The following is a 7,760-nucleotide window of genomic DNA, read 5'->3' as shown; positions in this document are numbered from 1 at the left end:
TCGGCCCTATGGCCTCCATTTGTTGACTAGTCTTAATGGACTTTGAGGCCCTCCGGGCTGTCCTATAAAGGCTCTTGGTCGGCCATATGGCCTCCATTTGTTGCATGGTCGGTCAGGGGTGGTCTTAATGGACTTTGAGATCCTCCGGGATGTCCTACAGAGGCTCCTAGTCGGCCATATGGCCTCTATTTGTTGCCTAGTCATCCAGGGTGGTCTGACTGGACTTTGAGGCCCTCCAGGATGTCCTACAAAGGCTCCTGGTCGGCCATATAGCCTCCATTTATTTCCTGGTTGGCCAGGGGTACTCTTGATGGACCTTGGGAGCCTCCTACAGGGTAATCTAATCCTTCAGGAAGAGAACGTTTTGTTTCAGTACTCGTGAGCACTCTTGCCTTCAAGGGACTTATTTGGCTGAAAAGCTAATCTTATTTTAACTTCTATAAGTTTTCTAATCATGGTGATTAACATAATTAGCCCTTGGCTAAGAGTAAGACTAATGACTTATGTTTAGTCTCAGCCAGGCTATTTCCGAAAGACTGATACGGTAAGCAGTGTCTTGCATCGCTTTATCATTTATTATGTCATCCCTTCCCACTTTTTGACCATTTTTATTCACCATGCCCGGTGTTCTTTTGAGAAGTACCTGCCAACTAGAACCAGGCAGAGTTATGACCTGTTGCAACATGTAGCTCTTTTCCTATAAAAGAAGATGAGAAGTGTTCATTTTAATTCACACTTTTATTTCTCAACTTCTCAAATTCTCAAACTCTTCACAAGATCTCAATCCTTCTCAAGCTTTTTCGAAGATGTCTCAAGGCCAAGATCCTAACAAGTCCTCTTTCTCTACCAAGGAAGCTATGCACAAGAGGGCTACTCTTCGCTCTCTTCAAGGTATAGCTCTCATTTCTCCATTCTCTATTAATCATTGTTCTAACAGCCTGAAGAACATGTTGGATGAGAGGGCGGATGAGTACCCAAGTATCGTCCATTTTGATGCGTTTCATCACAGTCCGTGAAAAAGATGTTGAGGAGATCCGGTCGATTTACTCTTGGCCCGACTGCTTAGAGATTCGAAAGGCTAAGCCTAGTGAGAGGGTCTGCAATCTCATCCCTGAAAGTAGGGGTGTACACGGATCGGGTTAGGCGGGTTGGGCGAATTTAGCAACCCAGCCCAATTAATTCGGGCTTTCAAAATTTCAACCCAATCCAAACCGTTTAAATTTATAACCCAAACCAATTTGTATACTTCGGTTTGGATCAGTTTGATCGATTTATTAAATATACAAAAGTAATATAAAAAATTATAATAAAACATAAGGTTTCAAAGTTTAAAACACTTTAAAATAGTTCAAAACAATATTACAATCCTCCATATTGAATATTCTTAAGCATCTAATTTTTGACACCAAAAGGACTAATAATATTGTTTACGCTTTAAACATAACACTAATCAAACTTCTATTGTTGTTACAAGATGAACTATGAACAAGGAGTTTATAAGTTATATTTAGAGTTACAGATGAATGGATCTATGTAATAGGCCTAAACATATTTTTTGGATTAACTTATTAGCATTTACATATATTTTTTAATCGGGTTGGGTTGGATTGGTTTAAAATTATCGAAAACCATATCCCACCCAATTAAATCGGGTTGACATTTTTTCAACCCAAATATGTATTGGGTTGAAAAAAATCGGGTTGGATCGGCCGAAATAGGGTCGGTTTGGATTGGATTGGTCAGGTTGGCCAAACCATGTACACCCCTACCTGAAAGGCTATTTGTGCATACAGCGGCCTTGAAATCACGGCTACGGTTTCCCCCACACCCCTTCATTCCAAGACTTCCGGCGGAGCTCAAAATTCATCACTGCCAACTATACCCCAATGGGTGGGCTTTTATTATTCTCTTCATAGTTAGGTGCCATGACTTGGGCATCCCGCTGAGCGTAACGATGTTTCAGAGTATATTCATGATGAAAGCTTCTCCCTTGAACAGGCCTGGTTTGGTCATCATACAACACATATCTCATGTTCCTCATATAGTGAACACGAGCTCTCTCCATGACTCAAACCACAAATGGAATAAGAAGTTTGTGGTCTTAGAATGGAAGGGTGGAGACTGGGGAACGTACTTAAGACGTGACTTCAGTAGCCCGGTTGATAGTTCTCACTATATTCTCAACCTTTCCGATGTTGAACTTCATGCTCACGATCTTTTTATCGATGCTGACGGGGGAACCCCTTATTGGGAGTTTGTAACAGAAACCAAGCTCGTTGAGGCTGACATTCGCGGCCTCTCTATAGAAGGTATTTATTTTCATTATACTTTAACTTTGTATAAGTTTATTCTTAAATATCTCTTCTTTTATCTTGTTTCATATGCTGAGGATATTGACGTCAAGGTCAACAAAAGCGATGTCATTATGAGAAGGATGGCCCGGGACATAGCCAAGTAGGCTAATCGAGTCCCTAAGATTCCTGCTTTCCTTGAAGCATCTGGATCTGGGCAGAAGAGGACCAAAGACTTTGATGGGAGTGCAAGGTCCCCCTGGGAACCTGGTTGGGGCATCTCCAATAATGACTCAGTGTTCGGTAGTCTGGAATTAGCCCTCGAGTTGTCGAGGAACTGTGTTACTCCTCCTGACCTTCTTCATATCTCTTCTGGTGAGAAACTTCTTGATGCTAGGGGCTCATGCCTTGTATCAGGTATACTTCAACTCGTATAAACTTTTCATTTGAGCACCTTTTTGGAACTTGTAGAAATTTCATAAGAAACACCTTCACATGAGGCTTTGCTTAGCCAAAAGGCCTTGTTTTATGCTAGTCCGCCAAGGCTAGTTGGCCTAGGCCTTATGTTTGGGGATTTGTCCCTTCTAATTTTTTATAACTCCTTTTAATATTCTCCTTGTCAGGCCAATGCTTATTTTGCTACGTCCTCTACCCAGAGCATCATGATGAAGAGTGACTATGCAGTGCTGCAGAACTCAATGAACAAAATGAAGATCTCCTTGGAGGAGTGGAAGTTCAAAGCTCATGAAGCAGAGGGTAAAAATGCATCCTTGGAGAGGAAGTATACTAGAGTGGAGGAGAAGAGTTTGAAGTAATTCAAAGACCTCATGGAATCATACCACAGATCCTCGTCGTTCACCAAGATGATGGACGAGCATGCTGATGAGATGTGCCCTATTAACCTGGCCATAGGTTGGAAGAGTGGAGTGAATGTTACTTATGGCATGTATCCATATGTCATGGACCCGAGTCTCCTATCTATCCCTCGTGCACTACCCGTTATGGACCCTTCCGGGTAGGCCTCCGGGTCTGTGCCCGAGACCCCCATATGCGGTCTCAGTCTAGCTCCAGTCGTGGGGGTTCCGATTCTAAAGGTAAGGCCTCAGAAGCTCTTTATGGGAAGATCATGGAGCCTGTTGCAAGGAGAAACAACTCATCTTTCGAGGCTAGTTCGGACAAAGAAGAGAAGGTTGAGGAGGAAGATGTCCAGGGAGTGGGGAATGCTGAGAAAGAGGAGGGCTCTTCTGATGAGTGACTGATATGGCCTTGCATGGCTTTGATTGCCTTATGTGGCCTTGTTTTTAGAACTTATTTATTCGAACTGTATTGGTTTGTAACCTATTGGTCCTTCCGGACTTAACTCGTGATCCTCCGGGATCTTTATTTATGCACTTTGTTTGATTTTATTTCATACTTGTCTTTTATTTTCGGCATTTGGTCCTTCAGGACTTGCATTCTTTAGATGCTTGTACTTAAATAAATTGGTAGAAAAGATGATAGAAATAAACTTGCATAAATAGATAATATCTATGAGAAATGGGTTCAAACTTACAATAGATGGTTTCATCGACCTTATTTATAAACTTAATACTAAATGCTAGGAACACATCACAAATTTCCTAAACATATTAAACCTTCAGGTTTGAAGCGTGCCCAGTGCGGGGCACTTCATCACCATTCAGGGTTTCCAACTTTTAGGATCCTCGTCCTAATGTCTTTCTGACCTTATAAGGTCCTTCCTAATTAGGGGCTAACTTTTCTTTCTCCCCTACTCCCGATGCCTCAATCTTCCTTAGAACCAAATCTCCCTATTCAAAGAACCTTTCTTTAACCCTTCTATTATAATAGAGGGAGGCTCTCCATTGATGCTCTGTATTGCGGGCGTTGGCCTCATCTCTGACCTCGTCAATGAGATCGAGAGCGAGCCTCATGCCTTCTTTGTTGGTCTCTGGCTCGTAAGCTTCGATCCTACGGGATCCGTGAGTGATCTCGAGGGGCACAAGGCCTCGGCTCTATAAGCCAACATAAACGGGGTAGCTTCGGTAGTCGCTTTGTAGGTGGTGTGATACGGTCATGTTTCTTGAGTGTTTAAACCTTTTCTTAAGCCTCTGTGGGGCTGTCGTGCTATTGGAGCATGCATCTGGCACATGTCATATTTCTTCACATAATCCTTTGCATCGGCTAACATAGTTGGCCGGTAGAATCACAACTGAGTTATCTTGTGAGCGAGGGCCCTGCCCCCCAAGTGTTATCCACAAATCCCTTCATGGATTTTTTTAAGTGTCTCCTCTGCTTCAAGTGGTCTCAAGCACTTCAGGTACGGAATAATAAATGACCTTTTGTAGATAAGACCTTCAATCAATGAATATCTCAATGCTCTAACTGACAGCTTGCGTGCCTCCTAGGCATCGTCGGGGAGCCACTCAATCTCTAAGTGGGTCTTGATCAGGTTTATCCAACAGCTTGGTACACCAACCAGTGTTATCATATTTATGACATGAATAGTAGGGGTCTTCAAGATCTGGAAGTAGATACTTATCGGATAGTTCTCGATTTCAGATGAGGCGAACTGGGACAAGGCATCCGCCATAGTGTTCTCCTCTCTTGGAACATATTTTGTGTACCATTCGTCAAATTGAGTCAGTATCCCCTTTACGACTCTCAGGTACTTGGCCATAGTATCATCTTTGGGCTCAAACTCACCATTAACTTGAGTAACTACAAGTCTTGAGTCTCCACAAACCTTCAGGTTTTTGGCCCTCATGGCTCTAGCCAAGCCTAAAACGGCTATTAACGCTTCGTATTCTGTTTCGTTGTTCATATTTGGAAAGTCCAACTTCAAAGTATACTCAATCATAAACCCATCAGGGCTTTGCAAGACTAGGCCTGCACCACTAGATTTTGTTTTGGACGCTCCGTTAAAATGGAGAACCCAATACTCTTTCAGGTCATTTCTTCATCCTTCCCTTTCTCACCTCCTTCTGGGGTTATTATCTCTCGCCCCTACTTCTTGGTTGTTAATGGTGCATTTGACCATGAAGTCTGCTAAGGCCTGAGCCTTGATGGTCGTTCGAGACTTGTACTTGATATCAAATTCTCCTAACTCAATTTCCCATTTAATGAGCCTTCCACTGGCCTTAGGGCTATGAAGAATGTTTCTCAAGGTTTGGTTTGTCGGGACTTCGATCTTGTGAGCCTGGAAATATGGTCTCAACTTCCTTGAGGTTGTAACTTTTCCATGGCGGAGTAATTCAACTCTGCTCCATGGAGCACCTTACTTATGTAGTATACATGCTTCTGGAGTTTCTGTTCTTCCTTCACGAGGACTGCACTCATTGCTTGTTCAGATACCACTAAGTACAGATAAAGGGTGTCCTTCAGACTTGGTTTGGCCAACAACGGGGCTTTAGTCATGTACTTTTTTAGCTTTTCAAAGTCCTCTTGACTCTCAGTTGTCCATTCAAAATTCTTCACCTTCTTAAGGGTTTTGAAAAAAGGGAGGCACTTGTCTCCAGATTTGGAGATGAACCTCCCTAGAGCTGCGATTCTTCCTGTCAGCTTCTGAACGTCCTTAATGGAGCGTGGTGGCTCCATGTCTAGGATTGCTTTGATCTTGTCAGGGTTGACCTATATTCCACTCCTAGAGATTATGTGACCCAAAAATTTTCCAGACCCAACACCAAAAGCACACTTGGTGGGGTTCAACATCATCTTGTGTTGCCTCAACACTTCAAATGCCTCTCTGAGGTGACTAATATGATCATCCTTGCTTAGGCTTTTGAATAACATGTCGTCAATATAGACCTCCATAGTTTTCCCAATTAGATGGGCAAATATCTTATTTACCAATCTTTGGTAAGTATCTCCTGCATTCTTTGATCTAAAAGCCATAATAAGGTAACAAAAGACACCAAATCAGTTATGAAAGATATCTTGGGGGTGTTATCCTTATGCATTTTAATCTGATTATAACCACTGAATTCATCCATAAAGCTTAGCATCTCGTGTCCATTAGTGGCGTCGATCAGGGTATCAATCCTTGTAATAACCCCACTTTTTGGAATTTTTGAAACCCTGATGAATAGTAACTTTTGCTGATGATGCTGATTAAGGAAAATTATCAGACCACACTATATAGGAGTACTGTTATGGAAATTCTAAGATCGTATTAGTATTCCATAAAGTAAATAAGTGTATGTAAAGATTGTCAGAATCCAAATTCGAACACTTTGATTTTTTTCCCGAAAATCCACCAGGTACCGAAAGAATTGAGTATAAGGTAACATGATTAAAAGGATTTAAATTCAAGGATTTTAAGAGAGGATCATAAAGTAATATAAATATTGAGAAAGGTTTAGGGGAACCCAAGTAATAAGATCCCGGGTATGATCACTCAAACGATAAACGAGAACGAAAGCTAAGCGAACCGTAAAACAGATAACGACCATTAGCCAAGTAATTAAGCACTAATCAGATGGGATTAGTGGGTTGTGACATCATCCAACCATAAGGTTTGGGCAAGTGTCCTTATGATGATGTAATGGAGGTGATGTCATCACTTTATTAAAGTTAAAGGAAGATATTTACCAAGGATTAATCCTAGCCAAGCAAATCATTTCACAAACTTTAGAATTCAAGAATCAAACAAGCTTTCTTCTTCTCCCCACCTAAACTCTCGGTTGGTTTTCTTCAAAAACCAAATCTTAGCTTCTCTTGCTCTAAAATCACAAGGTAATTACCATAGCTTCCTTACCTACTAGTGAATGCATGGTAGAAGTTTGGAAGCCAAATTCCATTCTTAACCTAGGCAAAAAAATCATCAAAAGTGATGATGAATAGTAACTTTCAAGAACTAATGTTAGTTTTCTTCATTTTTATGAAATGTTAAGGTTATACAAGCAAAGATCAAGGTTCTTTTAGGCATTCAAAGCTCTTGGGTTGTGTTAGGAAGCTTCAAGGAGGTATAAACAACTTTCACCCTTAACTTATAGTTTGAACTTTGAGTTTTGATGAGTTTATGGATGGGTTAATGTATATATAGAAATATCCATGTATGTATAGCAAGATCCATGTATGTTAGATAGTTTGGTTGGATTTGTGGTGATTTTGGATATGAATCTTGGTTAATGGTTAATGAATCTGAAGTTATGGTTAGTAGATCATGTTTGTGGTTGAATGAGTTGGAAAACCTTGAGATTATGGACTGACTTTGCCTTGATCTAAGTTGTGTTTGATGTATTGTTGATGGTTGGGTGGTTTGTAGTGAATTGGTAATGAATTGGAGTGGTATAAATATTGGTAATCGCGTAAACATAGCCGTCGTAATGTCCGATTTACTTTAAGACTGTTTGTTCTTAACAATCAGGACCCGTGAACTCGCTGTTAGGTTTTGACCATTGCCATGATTAGATAGTTCATGTTACGAGCTTCGTTTTGATATGTGGTTCGTTTGATTCCGATGTACGGTTT

Source organism: Apium graveolens, chromosome 2, assembly GCF_009905375.1.
Source record: "Apium graveolens cultivar Ventura chromosome 2, ASM990537v1, whole genome shotgun sequence".
Lineage (NCBI taxonomy): Eukaryota > Viridiplantae > Streptophyta > Magnoliopsida > Apiales > Apiaceae > Apium > Apium graveolens.
The sequence above is the reverse complement of the archived record's forward strand: the minus strand, read 5'-3'. Positions refer to the sequence as shown.